The sequence below is a fragment of the Cyprinus carpio genome, unplaced genomic scaffold, assembly GCF_018340385.1.
Source record: "Cyprinus carpio isolate SPL01 unplaced genomic scaffold, ASM1834038v1 S000006818, whole genome shotgun sequence".
In the NCBI taxonomy this organism is placed as follows: Eukaryota; Metazoa; Chordata; class Actinopteri; order Cypriniformes; family Cyprinidae; genus Cyprinus; species Cyprinus carpio.
This window is the reverse complement of record NW_024879400.1, coordinates 177,410-198,134: the sequence shown is the minus strand read 5'-3', so window position 1 is coordinate 198,134 and position 20,725 is coordinate 177,410. Positions and strand designations below refer to the sequence as shown.

Genomic DNA, 20,725 nt, shown 5'->3' with positions numbered 1-20,725 from the left:
CAGGTTAGAAATAAACGTTTGGCAGGACAGTTGGTCTTCAGGAGGCAGGGTTGAAGACTGTGTTTTACAATACATTAAATGTGAATTAGTCTTAAAATACTTTATTGAAATACTGCAAGTTACTAAAAAACTTTAGGCAAGTTCAATATAAACATGTCCTTCATAATAAATGTTATTTTAGTTTGAAAATAATGACACTTTTAGAAAACAAGTAGGATGCAAGAATATTACATAAGTTATGATTTCTGCAGGCTTTGGTGTAGACATAAACAGAGCTTAATACTATTCCAAGTTAGAGTCCAGGCAGACCGTTTTCATCTTCCAAAGAAAAAGAAGAAGAGGCGTTGTTGAGACATGGTCTGGGTCACTTTTTAACTAAATGCACATTGGCTTAGTTCTTCTGGGGTAAAAACATAGGCATATTTGGCTGTGCGGAAGCCCAAAAGATCCTCAATTTCATTGCGTCTTGAACTTGGAGAGGTCTTGCCGCAGATCACTGAGGTTCTCTACACACAGCTCGTGGCCTGGTCCGTGCTCTGCCATCTTCTGACTTGTGGAGGTTTAGTTAACCCGTGAACAAGACAGCACATAATCTTCTGATAGTTTCAATCATCTCTTTTCTGCTTCAATGTTTCCTCCATTCCTGGAGCAAAGAGTTTTTCAAGTTCAGTTCAATTTTCTTTGTATAGCACATTTTAAACAGCCACTAGGCTGACCAAAGTTGATTTACAGAAGAGAAAATTTATAAAAACACACACCTAAAGCAAACCAGAATAAAAATATGAACACCCCGTTTAAAAAGTTCCGAATACCATAATCAGTACACTAGGAAAACAAATACGTTTTCAGCAGGGACTTAAAAAACATGACAGAGAAGGGGCCATTCGAATTTCTAAAGGCAGGGTATTCCCATAGTCGTGCCCTGCCAGACCGCCGCAAATGCACGCTCGCCCCTCTAACGCTTCAGTCTAACATGTGGAACTACCAACAAAGCCTGGGCGCAAGATCTTAGGCTCCTAGTGGTAGGTGTATAAATGTAGGAGTTTCAGAAGAGGTAGACAGGGCTAGGTTATGTAAAGTTTTATAAACGAGTATAATTTTGAAGTCTATTCTCTGATGTAACTGGCAACGTAGTGTGAGATCTGATAATTTGAGTGCATGTGTTCATTTTGGCAAACACATCAGAAGAAGTCTGGGCTCGCGAGAGTTTTGTGACCTAGCTGAAGGCCCCGCAATCTCCAGATTTAGATATACCGCAATATAAGGTGAATTGCAGTAAGTCTAGCCAAGATGTACCCAAATACTGAACATACCCTTTTCTAGAGTTTTGTGGTAGTGAGAAGTCTCTGCGATTCTTAGACAGTAGATGAATTTGAGAGAAACTGGAAAGCCGATAACGGGAGGAGACATGTTTTTATCAATTTTAAATGCTGGGCAACAAGTACATCCTAGGTTCGCGCACTCTGTGGAGAGTCTGAAAACGGAGTAAACTCCTATCCAAATCTCAGGGCGGTATGAATTCCCTCATTAGAACCAAAACACCAATTAAAATTTTGCTGCGGCGATTGTTTTTCATTTTGATTGGGTATAAATAGTATTTGAGTATCAATCTGCATAGAAATAGACAAAGAGACACCATGTTTCCTTAAAATAGAGCCCAGAGCTAGCATGTAAGAGAGAAATAGTCGAAGGAGCTAACATAAAGCCTTGCGGGAAGGCCAACAGTGTCAGAGGGTGGCATGGGAAGAGGTAAAATTATCCAGCTATCACTAAAACTTGCTGTCAGACAGGTAGACTGGAAACCAATTAATAATGTTATTTTTTATACTACCCCCCAGGACTCGAGTCTTGGATATAGAGTTAGAGGATTCACTGGCAGCGGACTGGTAAGTCATAATATTTCTATAGACGCTTGCCTCGTCTTCCACTAACATGGTGCCAATACCTATTTACCACCCACCCCTTTTCCACCAAAGGTGCACAGTGTGGTACCAGACCCCGGTTCCTCGGCCAATGCTCCGAGCAAACCTACTGCAAAACCTCCTGTCAGTTTTTTTTCCACCAAATGGAACAATGAACTGTAACATGATGTTACATTGCCTACGTGTTAATTATGCTACTACACAAAATAGCCCAAAAGACAAACATAGCGCCAGAAGTGACCATCCTGCTCCTTTTGGGGCAACTTCCTGCAGAGTTTTTAGCTCCCACCTGCCTAGACGTTTTGAGCACTTCCTAAAGATCTTGACTACCTGGTTCAGTTGTATTTCAATTCCAGTACGTTTAAAGTTTAAGTTCCCCTATATGGGTAATGAAGGTTCATATTTGGTTCTGAAGAGTCCCCAAACAACAGGTTGATATGCCATGCAACGTCAAAAAAAAACAGTTTGTCTTATAAATATTCTTTTATTTGTTTACCTGTATTTGCTCAACGCTGAATCCCAAACAATTCGTTTAACGATTATTTTTCCAAACCCACACTTTGCATGATTGCTAATCTGTGGTGCTTGGTCCGATTGGGTCTCATTTCCATTTCATCATAACCTGTAATGCCAGATAAAGCAGCGTTTGTGAGCGCCAGTGCTGCTTTGTGTACAGCTTTAACGGGGAAACCGGTAAATGCAAATGTGTTATTTTGTGTTTGTTTTCATGCACACACAACAGATTTTACATTTCACTCTGGGGGCGCTTGTTCAAATTTCCAATGAAAAATCATAAATGCTGGTTCAAAAGACTAAACCTATGTTTTTTACTGGTATGAATAAGGGATATTTGTGAACCAATCTGGGTACTGGGGGGGGACTAAGAATCAACAATCGTTCCTGTTTGGCTCAGAGGAACAGACTGCACCTGTTTCTTTCTGATGAATCAATGTTGGTCAAAATGTGATGTAATTACATACACTACGGAGCCTCTGAATATCCAAATAAGACAAATAGACAAAAAAAGGGAATCTCCGCCGCATTAAGCATTAAGATAGGAATAAGCGGTTCAAAAAGTTATTAAGCATTTAAAAAAACATAGTTATTTTTAGCCCGGGTGGCTGTTTTCTGTCTTTGAGAGTTAAAGCCTTCAGGGTGCGGATTAGCACCCCCGGTTTATGCTGTTATGGAGTCTGTTCATAGTACTGAGACTGAATCTTGCGTACCGACAGTTCCTCATAAACCAGGGGTGTCCAAATCCTTTTCCTGGAAGGCCATGTCCTGAAGAGTTTTCAGCTCCAACCCCAATAAAACACACCTGAGCCAGCTAATCAAGTTCTAATTAGGTATATTAGAAACTTCCGGCAGATGAGCCGAGGCAAGTTGGAGTGAAACTCTGCAGGAAGGTGGCCCTCCAGGAACAGAACTAAACAACCCGGTAATATAAACTTTGAGCTCTCGTGTTGTTCTTGCGCATAGGCCCTCCAGGGCAGAGATGTCTTTAAGAGCACGGAGTTTTTACTTGATTGTCAATAGGTCAGTGTTATTCATATGCCAGTAAACTGCAAACGATGGATTAGACAGTACAGTAGGCAGATTTTCCCAAATATAAGTTCAAATATTCTTACATACCTTGAGGCTATTCTGTCTCTTGACCTTGCCTGTGGAGGTGTGGGAACAGATCCATTTTGCTCAAGCTGATGACCAAAGAACACACGGTCTTGGGACAGGGTAGGATGTTGAAAGGTGGAGGCAGTGTGCACTGTCATCGAAGTAGCTGAGCCCACAGCTTGGCCCTGGCAAACTTTCCATTCCTTATCTTCATGGTTCTGCAAGCAGATAAAATCATCAAGGTACAATAATGCCTTCATACCTATTGCCACTTGCATGATGCATGTTCCCATATACAATTAACTACATGTATATGTACTCATTCACATCTTCCTGATACAAAGAGTAATAAACCTGAAGGTTGCTATCTTTTAGGAATTCCCGTTTTTTCACAATTGTGAGTGATTAGTCACATGGCACTTGATGGATCAGGTGATTTTGTCCAGAACTGAGTGTCCAAAAGAAATGATGTCAAGTTCCTGGTCACTTATTTCCAGTGTAATATGTGCCAGCTGATTAAAGGTTGTTTAGATGAACAGGAAGGCTAATGGATAGACCTCCTTCAGACACACCGATTACACCGCATTAAAAATCTCTGCTGCCCCCATTAGGTCTGGAGAGCCCATAGTGTTTATGTGATGTTAACACTGAATGAATGCGTGAAACTTAATTTTATTAAATCTACTTGTCAGGAACACAATTATTATATCATCATATATCATGTTGAGAAAGCATCAAATCATCTCAAGGTCACTTACAGCAATCTGTCTGAAGCTCTTATGCAGCATGGCCACCAGGAGATTTGGTGAGAACGATGACCACAACAATGTTGTAGGTACCAATGATAAGAGCACCAACAAACGAACGCAGCTCCTCTGTGTAGCTAATCCTTGTAACAAAAACAGTGCCACATGTGCCAGGGAAAAAAATTGTACCAGAAGAGGGCGTAACATGTCCCCATAAACCTGGAGAAAAGTTAAAGATGAATGATTATGGTAAAAGATTTCATTGAAGCAGACCTCTTTTTTTTTCATGGTCAACATGGTACCTTTAGAACAATGATTATGGCCTTGTCCCAAATTGCACCTTAAACCATTGTGGTCTTCCTCTGAGTATACACTTTTGTGACGTAATGCTGCTTTGTCATGTAAAAGTGAGTGAAAAGGGAGCATAGCGGCTGCAAAGGGGGCGCTCATGAGCACCCTTCTGAAAGCTAAAATGATGAATGGGAAACCATACGGTCTTGTGGACTTCACGGACAGGTGTACACGGTAGCCACTGTAAGTCAGCAAGACCGCAAGTGCACATGAAGTGTGCAGTCAGGACAGGGCTTGTGTCACAGAAAGCTAAAAACACAGTTTAATATCCGTCAAATACTTTTCAAATGGGGTCATATCACGAGCAAGAACTCAAAACTGCCTCCCTAGTCCAAGAGGGAAGGGCATTTATTGAAACTAAGACGCAAAAACTCATGCATGATATGGCCCCTTTAACTATTAAATTCTCTGATTAGTGTAAATGAGAAGAAATACAAAGTACGTGTGAAAGGTGTCATTGCTCTGCTCTCGACAGAAGATGCCCGTGCAGTCCTTGGTTGTATTTTGGAGCTGGATAGGTCCTTGTCTTTTCCATAGAGTTGTGTCAGGCCAATGGTGAAAGAGATGAGCACAAGCAAGAATAAGCCAAGAAACTTCCCAAACTCTTGTAGCATCTGGCCCATGGAGATCTGCAATGACAAACCACCAGCCCTTCCACATCAAAGCCTGAGCAGTCTAGACTGACTCACATATACCCTAGGGATCTATAGAAAGGTTCCTATAACAAGAAATATTCCAAGCTAAATACATCTTTTCTTTTCTTTGATTACCAAAGAAAAAGCATTTTGATGCATTGCTGTTTGGAGAAATGAAGAAGAAATAAAAGCTGTCAGCACGGAAATTAAATTTGAATGGTTTCGTTTCATTAGTTTTCATGAAGTTTGGCTCTTATTGGAGTCCATATAAAAACACACAGTAAATCTAAAATAAAATGAAGATAAAATCTAAAACAAAACAAAATACCAAACATTTTAAGTTTGAAAACAAATTTAGTATACTTTAATCCAAGTAAACATATGATTACTGCATGGTCTTAAGAAGAAAAAAAAAAAAAAATATATATACATAGATATACAACACTAATGTTTTTTTTTATTTTTTTTAGCTTGTTTGTTTTGGTCCTTTGAAGATGATCAGTAAATGGTTTCAAACCATTTTTTTTTTTTAAATATGGCAATATTCTAAAAATAAGTTTATTTTAAGTGGTGGGTGTTATTTTAACTAATTCCATATATAATATAACAAAAATAGTCACTGATAAACATAGCTCGGGTAAATATTGGTTTGGCCCATAGGGGGTAATGGCAGGGGAACATTTCCTGGTAGCTACATTAAGCAACCCTTACCTACAGTACACACATACAGTAGACTAGCGTTTTTAAGGTGGCCTCTATCTGTGCTTTCTAGATTCCACTGGCCTTTCCAGTGTGGGTTGAGGTACGGGACAAGATGAATTCCTTGTGTCAAGGGGGGTCTGAACTGGTGAACCATAATGTTCTGTACTGTGTGTTTGCTCTGAAACATAGCCAGGATTTGAGGGGATTTTTTTTTTTAACAACTCCCATTAAACAAATTTATTTTCTTGTCACTCTCAAACCCCTGGTAGGCATTTTCCACATCTAACATTTTTCAACTTTTTTTGAACTATGGCATTTCCAGTAACCAACTGAAACTTATGTCTCTGATATGAAGCCCCAAATTCAACCTCTAAGTGATTACACTGGCTGAAATAACTTTGAGTATTCTATTTGAAGCCTTAGAAATCTTAGAAAATCTTATAATAATTACAATTTGTTTCAGTCAACTAATCTGACTGCTTCAAGAATGCTGATATTTTGTAGGACAGCACTAGAATGTTTCATTGTTTATTCCAATTCAATTCATTCCATCTCGCTCTGCTAATGAGTCTTTTTTGTCCAAGCAAGCAAGGGTTTGGCAAGACACCAGCCCATTATATATTCTACAGCAGGCATGTAAATGATTGGGGCTTCTCACCCTGACAAACTCACACTAATTCAGACAGTTACTGTAGCTATACAAGCACCATATTACTCCTTAAATTTAAAGTTTAAGCAGTCAGTTTGACATCTCAACTCTTGCCCTCACAAAGAAAAGAAATATGTGCTCAGAACGTTTATCAGAAGTGAGTCAGTGTTTGTCCACTAATCTTTACTTGGGGAGATTTACTGGACACTCTTAGCCAAACATGAATCACAAGGGGAGTAAATGTCTGCCTTCCCAGTCTGCTGTGTGAAAACGCTGACTGTGTTCTTGTAACCCATTATATGTTTGTATGGTAGAGGGAGTGACGTAGAAAGCATTTAAGAATGTGGGTAGGTTCATGCATTTACAAAAAGGCAAATCATACAAGGCACTTTCCTCTAAATAACTTGAGTTGGGTGTGTGGGTTCATGCGTCAATCCATTACAGCTGAGAGTGTGTGTTTGTTCATATGCATCATTCCAACCACACTTCTTGAGCAAATTACTTTTCCATACAGCAGAGCCAGATACTGCTTGTCAGGTCTAAGAGCACGTGCCGGAGAGCAGAGAGCCACTTCACAACATAAGCTCAGGACTGACATGGTGTTACTCATTGCCGAATACCAGAGTGCCTCCAGAGAAGAGCACTGCTGTAATTATGCAATCTTTCTCTGATAACTACTGCAAGAAAGACGGCTATGCTAAAAACCGAGAGCTGCTGAATCACGTTATACAGGGTGAATCTCATGAAGACCGGAAGACTGAAAAAAGTGTAGCATTAGCTTGCTAAAGTCAGGATTTAATCACTATACTGAACATTCTAAACAAAAACCTATGCATGCTTTCACAGTTAATCTTCATCTCTTCAAGATAAAATAAAAATATACTGTAACACAGTGTGGTTATGTGCTATGTAATTAGAAGACATTATCAAAGCCAATTCCAGACGTGTTCTAGGTTGACCACACCACAGTGGCTGAGGCAAATAATTTCCAGCTCCCTCTTAATAATTTGGATCTTATGGGCATCTATGGAGAAACTAGAAACTTTAATCATAGAACCTTTCCATTGGTTTGTCCTTTATAGTGGAAAAAGGTTATTTAGATCATTCAGTCTGATAACTGAATGGGGTTCTTTGGATGGAACCCAATACTGCCAAAAAAAAAAAGGGTTATTGAGAGAAAAGAAAAAAAGTATTTTTGTATTTGGCGGAGTGGTGGATCTTGCTTGTGGAGATCAAGCCCCAGACTATAAATGGGACATTTCAAAAGCAAATAAATCCTACCAGTGAGAAATGAGGGAAACCCCATGGCAGAGAGATCCAAGAACAGGGGGTGAAAAAGAAAAAACGACTCATGAGAACTGAAAACTGGCATTTGGAGCACTGATGAGATACACAGGAAAAGTGAGCGAGAACTCTCTGGCATTCTTTGTTGTCCGGGTTGGCCAGCAGGGCATTACGTACACAGAAGAAATAAGCTTCAGTGGTTTTTACAACACTCCATTGGTTGTGGCAGTGAATGGATGAGAAGCTGACAGACAGAGGAAGACATGATTACCTGTAAAGGCCCCAAGATGGAGCTGGTGGGTATACGCAGAGCAGACCGGAGATGAAAGCTCAGAACATTGTAGAATGCAAAAAAAAAGCCTTCAGCAAACCAAGAGGGGATGGAATGCATCCCAGTTTTTCCTTTCTTCAAAATGGCCTTTCCTCAACGTTCTTAAACTGACAGAGAGCTATTCTTCATCACAGGTTTACAATTATTATATAAACTTAATGTATATCCTAAAAGAAATGAAAATCCTGTAATTTGACACATCCTTGTGTTGTTTCAGAAATATTAATTTTCTTCTTCAATGGAACACCAAAGGAGAAGTTAAAGAGATTATTACTTAATTTTGTGTTACCTATGAAAACAAGTCAGTCATCGTTTGGAAATTCAAGACTTTTCATTTTGAGAAGGTTGTAAACAAGCTGCTTAATAACTTGGTAAAAAGTGCTCAGAATGGGAATCTATTGCGCACGGGGTTTTATACCTTGCTGTGAGCCACCACTTTTAGCGGCAAAAGTTGGCCAAATAAAAGTGAGTTCTTGACAAAGCTCAACTGGTGGCGTGGACCTCTTCCAGGACAGTCCTCCAATCCTTCATACACTGAGCCTTTAAATCAGACCACCTACATACTTATACCCAGTGAGGAGAGAGAGGAATTGCCCATCCAGTGTACAAAATCATTCAAGCCAGCAAATCAGGAAATCCGTTACTGCTGGTTTTTTTTAATCACCATATCCCAGGGGATAATGTAACTCAAAGAAACCCCCCAGTGCCACAACAGGAAGCTGTAACTTGTTTTTTGTTTTTTGTTTTATAAAAATATTTAATTATATGTAATATATAAACTATAAGGATCACGAAAGAAGTATGCACTACGCTCTAAACAGTATTCTACAGTTAGATGTATACTAACTGCAGATACCATTTGCACTCAAGCGTGTTGTAATATATCAATAAATCAGCAAGCAGTTAAAACATATTCAAATGTACTTTATATGATTAGATGTTGCCTTTTTTTTTGGACATTACTTGTCCCTGTCTCTAAAAGCCCACCTTCTTCCCTAACAATGTGAACCTGCTGATCAGTAAGATTTCCTCCACTATCCAGGAATGGAGGTATAGTTTTGGGCAATAGTATTGATAATATGTCTGTCACAGTCAATACATGTATCAACCATACATAGATAGATGGATAGATATACAATGCTCACTTTATTAATCCCAGTGAGAATTCAAAGAAATTAGGTAAATAATAATTTAAAAACCCAAACACACATTTTTATTCAGAAATGACAAAATGACACCAAGAGGGTTAAAAATTTCTCAGTATCCTTGATTTGTTTTATGCATTTCTTTAGATTTCTCTCTATTTATTCTCTATTATTTACCTAGAGTTAAGAAGATACATCACAGTTCATAACATTTAAAATAATATTTCATTAGATGTCCAATATGTTCTGATCACATCACTTACCTGTTCATCTTAATATTGTGTTGTTTACTGCTTTCAGTAACACACCCAGAATACTAGACACCTCAGAAATGACGTGAATAGAATGTCAATAGAGATTGTGTCATGAAAAATATATTCAGCCCATTGAAGCTGAATACAGCCATGCCCTCCAGTGTACATTCATAGATTAAAATGTCAACAGAAAATCATTTTCTTTAACCTGTCTTCAAAACTAGTTGCTGCTTTTTTAGTGCATTATTTCCACTGATTGTTTCTTTGTCACTACTGTGTAAGAGGTTTTCAAACCAGTCCTGCGAGCACCCTCAGCACTGCACATTTCTGTGTCTCCCTTATCTATCACACCTGATTCAACTCATCAGCTCATGCGTGTGTCAGATATAGGGAGACATACCAAATCTGAAGTGCTAGGGGTGTTCTTGCAGGACCGGTTTGAAAACCACTGGTGTAAGGAAAACAGGTCTATTTAGCTCAAAGGGTATCATTTAAGATTCTACAGGGAATTTGGGCAGAGTCACTGTTTTACTGCTGATCACTGAGTTGTCCAGCGATTCATTGAGCCATACAACATCAACTCTGCATGGATATTATTATCCAAAATATAGTGAAAACACTGTTTATTAGCACAGTCACAAAATCATCAGTTTAAGACATGAACTTGTAAGCACAAAACACAAGATACTTCTCTTTTCAATATAAATAAGGCTTTATTGGATAAATCTAAGACATAAACTAATATAACACATAAACATACGCACTCATATAAAGTAAAGTAAAGTTACCCTAAAATACCCTAAAAATACTAAATAATAATAATAAAACCTTATCAAACTAAAATATAGTCCAATCATTTAACTGAAAAAATAAATATATTAATTAAGAAATAATAATAATTTTTGATGGCCATGCAAAAAAACACCAGAGGGTTAATTACCCATTAGGCACTCGAATATCATCAAATTGTCGATTGCTGATGATTGTTGAATATTTTCTTAATTTTTATTTCAAATAAATGTGTCTCAGAGCTTATATGCAATAGGAAAAGGGTGAAGAATAGGATTGGAAACAGGCTTTATCCACTATGTTTACTCTCATTTCTACTGTCAATATCAGTGAGCAAAACTGCTTTACATTATTTAAATTTGACAGTAAAAAAAGAACCATGTAATTAGTAATTGTATTGTAAAATATCTTGTTTACTGTTGAGTAGAAAGAAGTTCATAAAGGTTTTTAACGACGAGAGAATTACAAGAGAATTTTCATTTTTGAATGGGGCTCAATGGGAATAAAAATACAATGTAATAGCTGTCATTCATAAAATATACAATTCATTGTATTATTCAAAGAAATATTTTGTTGAACTTCCAGCTATAGTAACTGTGTTGTGATATGATCAATGTACTGTAATTTACAACTGGCACCTTCCAATGCATCTGTGTGTTCACTTGCTTCAGAGACAGGCACACCCATGACGCTAGAGGAAGATTAAATGATATGGCAGCTGTGGGATATCAGAAACCCCTTTCACACTGCACGTTGGAGTGTGAAAGGGGCTAAAGTGAATCAGACAATTTAAGACAAGAACCAGACTGAGATTCCTTCTAGACCTTTTGACCTTTTTGTTCCTCACAAAGCACATCCTCATGTTCACAGAACAACAGAAAGACTGTCTTTTACAGATGTACTGTAGGCTTATAGGTCCATATCATATATTTAAACAACACATATGAAAACCACACACTAAACAATCACATTCTAATCACTCATTAATAACTACAAATAGAATAAATATAAATATCTTATATTTTTATACACGAGTTTGTTGAATACTGTAGTTTATAGGATTATATTCATGTTGGGTATGTATGAGTTTGAAAATGCAGGGTTTACACGTTTCTATCAATCAATTCTTGGTAAATTGTATTATGTTCTTCTTATAGAAATAATGCCCCAAACTATACTCTGCAAGAGTGGGAAAATTCAGACCATGTGACTGATGAGATAACATGTTGATTTATGTATTGGGAGGATAAACATAGCAACACCCCGGGCTACGACAATGTCTAATTGGTCAAGACACCATTTGGCATGTGTCCAACAGCCCAGTTTATAAACTCAGGACACCATCAAATTATGCTTTTTGCCGTGTCGGCTTTTAGCCATGCCTTTTTGCCACTGCTTCTTGCCCGTAAATTCTTCGAGCGCCATTCCAGCATTCTCTGGCCTGCATGCCAGCAGCTCCTCTAAAACCATGAGTAGAAACGCCACCTAGTCTCGTCAAACTTTACTCTTTTTCTTTCTTTTACTTTAGTTTCTTTTCTTTTCCATTGAGAGTTTCGTGTTCTGAGTTAAGTTTTGCCGCAACGCCGTGTCTCCGAGTTCACCTCGAGTCTATGGCCGCCTCAAAACTCCAAGCAGCCCACAACTCTGCATCTTCAGCCATCGCTCAACCATTGGTTTCCCAAGACGTCACTTCAACAAACACTGGACTTCCAGCCAATCAACAAACTTGGGAAACCCCTTTCTGCAATGACGTCAACAAAGAAACCCCCCTAAAGAAGCTAGAGGTCTTCACAGTGCACCCGAGACCCGTCGACCCGGGACCCGTACGGGTTTGGGTCTATATTTTAAATGATCAGCCGGTTCCGGGTCAGGTCCGAATCTATTACTTCGGGTCTCGGGTCTGTTTAACATTGTGTGTAATACCCGTGTGATCAGAGTCATCGGACTCGGAGAACACCCGGCCGTGATCAGACACTGCTTGTGTTTTTTTGTAACTTGCAACTTGTAAAATTAGGAAAAGAAAAGAGTGAGCAAAAAAAAAAAAAAAGTGATCTCTCTCTCTGCCGTTAGAAGCAGAGCGCGCAGACTCAGAGTTAATGCATGCATGTGCAGTCTCAAGCGCGTGTCATGTTTCTATGGCAACCAGTGAGGGACACAATGACTTTGACCGCCAAACCGTGCTTTACATTTTCTCCCATTTTTATAATAATATAAATAAACCGTTTAATCTTAAAGTTTTAGTGGTCAGATTCAGACTCGACGCAGAACAGAGAGCACAGAGATGATAGCAAATAAATAACGTCAGCAGCCATGGCACTGAACGAGCAATCGTTATTATAGTTCAAAAGGACAAACAGTCAAAGTTATTATGCGAGTTAACTCGAGTCAGACTGTACATGTGCACAGTTGCATTTGTCATCCGTCACCGTGACATCAAGTGACTTTTGAAGCTGAAATAATGAGTGGATGAAGCTTGGACTTGGAATAACGAGAGGAATAACATGGATAACTTTCTTGTCGGATGTAATGCATCACAGGCAGTGAAGTACAAGGAAGAGAGACCTCTGACTCCTTAAATTAGGTAGAAAGACAAAAGAAGTTGTATTTTAGCAACAGGTTTATTGACTTGTAATAGCAATTTAAGGTGGAATCACATTGTGTCCAGGGTCCAGTCGGGTCTGTGTCTTTCTGGCCGGGTTCGGTCCAGCTTTCCAAATAATAGGCGGGTCCAGGTGGTCCGGGTAGGCATTTCTCCGGATCTACATGGGTCGGGTCCAGGTTTTGAAATAATAGGCGGGTCGGGCGGTTCGGTCACTAGTACATTCTACGGGTCTCTTTCGGGTTACAGTACTGAATCTTTGGACCGTGAAGACCTCTAAAAAAAGCAACACAAGTACCTCCAGATTCTAGCTGAACTGGTGCATTTAATATAAATTTTTAACCTCATTTGTTGAGGAACTCCAATGCAAGGGTTATAAATAATTGATGGTTATTCAGGGTCTATGCAATTGCACATATTACTTTACAAGCTTGGGATTTCACATTTTCATTCACTTAAACTCATTCTTTCCTCACTTTTTCTCATTCTACCTTGTGTGAATCATATGAGTCGCAGTATGTTTATGTGTTGGGTGGTTTATATATCTTAGATTTATCAAATTAAAGCCTTATTTATATTGAAAAGAGAATATCTTGTGTTTTGTGCTTACAAGTTAATGTCTTAAACTGGCGATTTGTGACTGTGCTAATAAACCAGTGTTTTTTCCACCATATTTTGGATAATAATATCCATGCAGAGTTGATGTTGTATGGCTCAATGTGAATGGCTGGGCGACTCAGTGATCAGCAGTAAAACAATTGACTCTGCCCAAATTCTATAGATCTTAAATGATACCCTTTGAGCTAAATTGGCCTGTTTCCCTTGCACCAGTGGTTTCAAGCGGTCCTGCAAGAACCTGCCCCTAGCACTTCACGCATTTTGTGTGTCTCCCTATATCTGACACATACATGAGCTGATGGAGTTGAATCAGGTGTGATAGATAAAGGGAGACACAGAAATGTGTGCATTGCTGGGGGTGCTCGCAAGACTTCAGTTTAACCTCACACCAATAGTGACAAAGAAACAATCAGTGGAAATAATGCACCAAAAAAGCACACAGAATTCACATAACTAGTTTTGAAGACAGGTTAATGATAAACAGATTTCTGCTTGACATTTTAATGTATGAATGTGTACACTGGAGGTGGCATGTCAGTCTGTATTCAGCCAATGGAGAACTGAATATATTTTCATGACATACAATCTCTCTGACATTTCATTCCACGCTATTTCCGAGGTGGTTTAGTATTTCAAGTGTGTTTCTAAAAAGCAGTAAACGCAAACACAATATTAAGATGAACAATTAAGTGATGCGGATCAGAACATATTGACATCTAATGAGAAATATTATTTTTAAATGTTATGAACTGTGATGTATCTTCTTAAACTTGCAGTGGAAAATAATAGTTTTCCTTCTAGTGGTGTTCATGCAGTCTTCATTTTCTTCAAACTTCGATCATGCCATGATATTTCTTAATTCCACAGCATTTGAGGTCATAAATCATAATGTACTTTTTTATTTTTATCTCATGAAGGTTAAGTCTTTATAGAAAGAAATATGACAAAAAACTAAAACAAGTGCCATTAGCAACAAATTACCCAGTGGTATTATGCTAATGCTCTAGAGAAAAATGCTAACCACTAGTTGTGTTTATTACTTCCACATCAAGGAACATTATCTATGTAATTTATCAGTCATACTAATGGTGTTGTAGAATTATGAAGAACAGATGGACGGAATGAATGTTTATACTGCAAAAGAAGTCCAAGGCTGGTGGGTCAATTTTTTTTTTTTTTTTTTTTTAATCTTTGTTTTTTTTTGGAAATAGCAATCCTACAGCACAACATTCTTTGTTTGGTTCATATTTGTCAGATAGAAAGCACATGCAGAGAAAATAATAGATAAAAAGTGTTCATGTACATACACATTTGCCGTCTATCCTCACCTATAATCCAGAGAATGAGAAGGTAGTCTATCAGCTCCAAAGGGGGACCCATGGTGTTCTTCTTACCCTCGTTGTAGACCAGTGAGTAAAGGTTCAGAAGGAGCAGAAAGGTGAAGTAGGATGCACTATGGATGATGAACTTGACAAAAGGTGTGTGGATGACCTGGCCCCCTCTCGAGAGCAGGGGTCCCAGCAGGTAACAGGATGGACAGCAGAGGCCACATCAGTGCCACGCTCAAAACATACAGGATCTTCAAGCATGTGTGCTTGCTTGTGTGATAGCTCGCCATCTCGCCAAACCACACTGTGTTCAGGAACTGCTGACAGTTGGACTGGGCAACGAACTGTACAGATTGGAATATGAGAAAATGCATTAGAAAAAAAGAAATGTGCCTGGTGCTTTCTTATAAAATAAATGTTGATATATCAACAATATCTGGCCATTGGTTAAAGGGATTGTTCGCCCAAAAATGTAATTTCTATGTCAAGTTGTTCCAAACCTGTATGAGTTTCTTTCTTCTGTTGAGCCTTAAAAGGAGATATTTTGAAGAATGTTGGAAACCAAATAGCTGATGGTAGCCACTGACTTCCATAGTATGTTTTTCCATACTATTAAAGTCAGTGGCTACAATCAACTGTTTGGTTACCAACATTCTTCAAAAAATCTCTTTATCCACAACCAACATTCTTCAAACGATGAAGAAGCTCATGCAATTTTGGAACAAAATTGAGGCTAAGTAATTGCATAAAGTTGAGTTTCAATTTATAGGTTAAACTATATTTTTAAGGTTGTTAACCGGGCCACATTTCCCAAAAGCATCAATGGCAGGTTTTACTGTTAGCAATATAGTTCCACGATTTGTTGTTTCCTGAAACCATTACTTAAATAGCATTGCAAAGTTATGTGGATGGAACTGCAGCTCTCAAAGTACTGTATAGTGTCACACATGCATTACATGAACTTAAATAGATCTTGCTTTTGAGCAAAATAAGCAAGCTAATGTGCATGCTACCATCTTCCATTCCATATACTGTATACAAATTTCATTCTATGTCTTTAAGTTTGTCAAGAAAATGAAAAGTTACTGGATGTGCATATATAGGAACCTTGATGTTAGAAGTGAACTTGTGATGGAATAAAACATCTGCAATTAAAAGCAAAACAATGAAGAACAAAAATAGCGAAGCAGTCCACAGTGTTCGTTATTTACAGGCCATAATGACATTCAGTGACATTCAGTTTCAAAGCGATCAATTAGCAAAAAGCTACATCACCTTTGTGATGTGAATTATCATTGGTTCTCTATTGATGAACCAACGTGGTTTGAATAACAAATGTGCTGCAAAGTTACTATGTTTGAGAAACAGGCGTATTATTTGACAAGCTAGTTCATTTTTTTTTCCCAGCGATCGCGGCTGATACTATGGTAGTTAAGCAGGCAAGTTACATCATTTATGCATGGGAAATGCCAGCGCTATCTCACCACCAATTCATCACGTATTTCACGAGGTGACGAATTCGCTGCAACCTCACTTGTATGATTTTGTATGATCTGAGTGATGGGTAGGTTTAGGGGCAGGGGTTAGGTGTAGAGTCATTCAGTACAAATTCATATGTATTGTGCAGCTTCGTAAAATACATACGATTTAGGAAAAAATCATATGAATTTATTGTACAAGTAAAGGTAAATCTGAATTTGTACAAAATTAGCCACCCCTCATAAAATAGCCATGAATTTGCCATGAGATTAGAGCTGGAAATGCGCCCCAGGTTGTTGAAGATAAAAGCATGGTTTTGTTAAAAATTCTCATTAACCTCCCTTTTGGTTGTATTTTACTTAATAGCCAGTTTAAAGGCTGACTGAGGTTCATGCGTTCCTCTAGTGGCCTCTCTTGTCTACGTAGTCCTCACTGGACTTATGGTTTAGTATGACTTCCAGCTCCACGAGAGTTGCGGGCCTGAGCCAGCAGGTCAGCCAATGGCGAGCATCTTGCATTGCTTGGCAGAGTTCTTCTATAATCCCATTCCTGTAATATAATGACCGTAAGATCCAGAGATAGAAACCTTTCTTTCTTCTGGGTCCGTCAGCGGACAGTGAGCACTTTCTTTGCAGTGCTCGCGTCAAAGAGGTGACAGAAAAGAGTTTGGATTGTGATTGTGATTGTTTCATAGGGGGAACATGGGGGAGAGTGTCAACTTCTAGGTCCATAGATCTGCTTGGTAGCAGAATTGTGGCTCTCTGAAACAAAAAAAATTATCTAGACCACCTACTTTTTGGTAAACACAAAGGTTTGTTTGCTATTACATTCCTCACATCAAATGAGAGCGTCTCTCTGAGCCCCAGGCTGACCAATTCATATATGCCAAAGTAAGCTGTATACAGAGCCTCTAGCCTCACCTTTAATGGTGCATGCATTGCTTACCGAAAAGCTCTTTTGCATTCTGCAGGTTTGCCTTAAAAATCTAGTACTAGTAATTAATATTTTGTTTCCTTCTTTCAGAGCAGAGAACTCCACTTGAAATGGAAGTGTCCCACACTGCCAACAGAAGCAAACATGAGGACACATTGTGGGAATTTGTTTGAAATTTGGCTGTTTGTGTGAAGTTTAAAGCACATTTCTTTACTATGCATGATCAAAGCTGGCCTTTGGGCAAACAGCCTACCATTTCTTTGACAACGTATGTCCCCATTAACTTAACTACTATAAATGCAGGTATGTAAAATTGTCAATCCACTCTGCCCTTTCCATTTAGCAGCCGATCCCTGGGAGCCCTCTTTCTGTAATCACTCTTCCATTACGAAACTGGCTTTCCGCTGCAGGCTCCAGCTCTTTCAGATCTTTTCAGAGCTTGGATGCTCTCAAGAATGAGGTCTGCTGTGCCTTGGCATGATCCAAAGGATCATTTAGCAAGGCACCCGATAGATATCTAAGGCGGAACCTCACGGGGCAGACAGCAGATGGAGGATGAAATAGAAACACTCTCAAAAATAATACAAACTCAACTCCACATTGTAAATACATCTTCAGGATTGTTTGTGCTTTTCAAATGTATTTATAAGTGATTCTTTAATAGGGACTTCTACAAATCTCAAGATATTTATCATATACGCAAAAAAAACATTTGTTCCCTGACCTATGGCCTTGATAAGCCTTCAGTTGTATTCTTGTGTTTTTTTTTTCCTTTGAAGTAATGAATCTGGAGTTGTTCCTTAAAAAATTATTTTTTTTTCTACAACACTGCCTCTGTTGTATAAAATGGCTTTTTATGTTTTTAGAGCTATTCATTCACTCCCTATGGTTTTGATTAGATAAAAATGATTGCCTTGAGTGGCGGCAAGACTATCCTTCTTGTTCTTGGCATTACAGAGGGTGCACTTTCGCACCTACAGCATGGGGAATTAGGGGCGAGAGATGTCTTGCTTTATGCGTAGTCAAAATCTCATAATTATTTCCGGTGGGCAGCAAGAATGGCTGGAGCAACATCCATGGTGGTGGGAATACTCTGGGTTTTAGATGCACTGGATCAATTTCTAAAAAGGTATACAGAGGATCTGATTATGCAATGCTAGAAGTTTAAATAATTACATTATTTATTAATATATTTATTGATAGAAAAACACTAATATTTAGTTAAACACATATTTGGAAATAAATAAATAAATAAATAAATAAATAAAAAGGGAAAATAATTGCAAAAAACACAAAAATGATAAAACAACGCAATGAAGGCTGGAGGAAGCTGGGCCGATGGTTTATTGGATGTCAAACTGCCTCTACCACTTCTGAATCAATACCCACTAATACTGCATGTGGCCGCATGTGCACGTGCGAAGTGCACACCACACACACACACACACACACATCACTCTCAAAGGATTCAGATTGGTTTTTATTAACAGGTCTGCATGATCTGAGGACTGGGGTGTTCTCACCTGAAGCCATGAACCACGGCAAAACTGCTATATTGCTAGATTCATTTTCGATTGAAAATGGTGACAGCATCTCTCCAAGTACATCTACACAGTTAATGTTTAATTCACCATGTCGTTTCTCCTCCAGAAGTTTCTTCACCATGTATTGATCTCCTTAAAATGCAGTTAGGTGACAATAAACTAGTTCAATGGTTTATACAATGACATCAGCAAATATGTTATCAGAAAGAGGACAGCAGTTTGTGATGGAAAATAATGTAACCACAAGAAGAGATATCCCTCCCACAGGCCATTTTAGAATTTCTTTTATATGGTAAAAAGGCTGCTTAACTGACTCTTGTCTGCACAATGTAATCAGAGGAAGTTCATTAGTTTTTCAAGCTGTTTCTGGAATGCTTGGAAATAAACTATCACTTCCGTTAAACAAACACTAAACATTGAAGATGTCAGTTCATTAGTCAAGCTCTCAAAATCTACTTATCACTATAACTATAACTATAACTTATCACTACAATATCGCACTATTACCTAGAAAGTTTATCATAAAATGAATAAAAGAAAAATTACTATAGTCAGTTATTTTACTTTTTAATTTAGAAAGCTATAATGCAATTACCCTTAAACCATTATTAGAAACAAAACTGTTAAAATTCTAATGTTTCACTTTCAGCATCATCACTTTTCATTTTTCATTGCTTTCTGTTCCTAAAAAAATCAAGCAATTTGAGAAACAATTCTATTTTTAGCTTTATATATATATATATATATGCCATCGCCCAAATGTTATGTTGTTTTAGAATTAAAATCTTTTTGCTATAAAAAAATGCTCTTAATTTATTGTCTATATAGCAGGGGATGCAGAAGCTCTGGTTCTGGAGATCCGCAACCCACTGCAGAGTTTTGCTTCCAGCCCTAATCAAACACACATGAACAAGCTAATCAAGGTCTGAAGGGGTACTAAAAAGCTACAGGCGGGTGAGTTTTGAGTGGGGTTGGAGCTGAACTCTAGCAGGGGCTGCAACTCTCAGGACCAAAGTTTTACAACCCATGCTTTATAGTATGATTTCTGACAATATAATGATCCATCCAAAGAAAGCGAGAGCTCCACATACATATACGTAAAATATCAAATGTAACTACCTATATATACTACAGTAGGCTATACCATTTTATCAGTAAAAAATATTTAGTATTAGGCATAATTGTTGTTTTTTACAACAATAATATAAATTAATGTTATTTAAACCCAAAAATAAAAGACATGGTAAAATCAAGCAGATAAAATCTATAACCATATTGTTGTGTTATTATTAATGTATTATACAATATATTTAAGGATCACGTCTTTTAGAGTGGTAAATAAACTTACCCTTCTCGCAGGCCAGCAGAAAGAGCTTCTCGTCCAGGTGGTCCTCCTCCTTCACCTCTCTGACGTCTTTTAACGCCAGAATATTTATCCGGAGGAAAGAGAGTCCGTGCCCACGATATAGAGCAGCCATTATAACGGAGAGAGAGTACGGCAAAGCATTGATGTGCATCCCACCGAGCAGAGCCTTACACCTTTATACACATGGGGAAACCACCCAGAAGTTACAACAAGAGCCCCTGGTCAATATTTATGTGAACGATGCTTCGTGCTCTGACAAGACCTTCGCTGTTAATGAGAAATTGACTCCTGCCAGAGCTCTTTATATAACATCCGCGTCTCCTTTTATGTGTATGGTACAGTAGAAAAAACATCCATCAGCATGTATAAGGATCATCTAAAGGTTTTCATAATCAAATCTTCCCTAAACGATAGTAAACTTACAAGAAGAGGCTGGAGC

At 38.3% G+C, this 20,725-nt stretch overlaps 1 pseudogene; it reads right to left on the bottom strand.

The window, feature by feature from the left end:
• Nucleotides 1-371: 371 nt before the first annotated feature.
• Nucleotides 372-20,461, bottom strand: LOC122145004 (annotated as a pseudogene).
• Nucleotides 20,462-20,725: the final 264 nt, after the last annotated feature.